This window comes from Melozone crissalis, unplaced genomic scaffold, assembly GCF_028551555.1.
Source record: "Melozone crissalis strain CALT ecotype California unplaced genomic scaffold, PUWL_Pcris_2 ptg000007l_1, whole genome shotgun sequence".
Lineage (NCBI taxonomy): Eukaryota > Metazoa > Chordata > Aves > Passeriformes > Passerellidae > Melozone > Melozone crissalis.
This window is the reverse complement of record NW_026535785.1, coordinates 9677588-9678036: the sequence shown is the minus strand read 5'-3', so window position 1 is coordinate 9678036 and position 449 is coordinate 9677588.

Sequence of the window (449 nt, the reverse complement as noted above, 5' to 3'; positions counted from 1 at the left end):
ACATGACTAAAATATATCATTATATCTGTGACATAAAATTAGGCCAAAAAATAGTAAAAACTTCTTAGACGGGAAAACAATGTTTAGCAATTTCTTTCTCTTTTTATTTTTTTTTTAATTTAAAATATATGTGAGATACCTTGTCTTCAAGATTAATCAGGTTTTGTTTTTTCCTCTTCTCTGGCATAAATAAATACTTTCATACATGCAAATGAGGAGAAAATGTGGCCTCTTTCAGCAATAGCAACTATCTGCCTGTTGCTACCTTAAAATCACAGCAATCACATCTGGTAACTGCCCTTTTCTCATGTTTCCACTAGTTTTCAGACTTCCTCTTGTGGTAGCTTGAGACTGCGCATCTGGATGTTTTAAACATACAAAGGAACTGCTGGAGCAAGCAAAAGGGAGCACGGTGCTCGGAGTCAAGATGTGCAGATAAGCAACTGGTG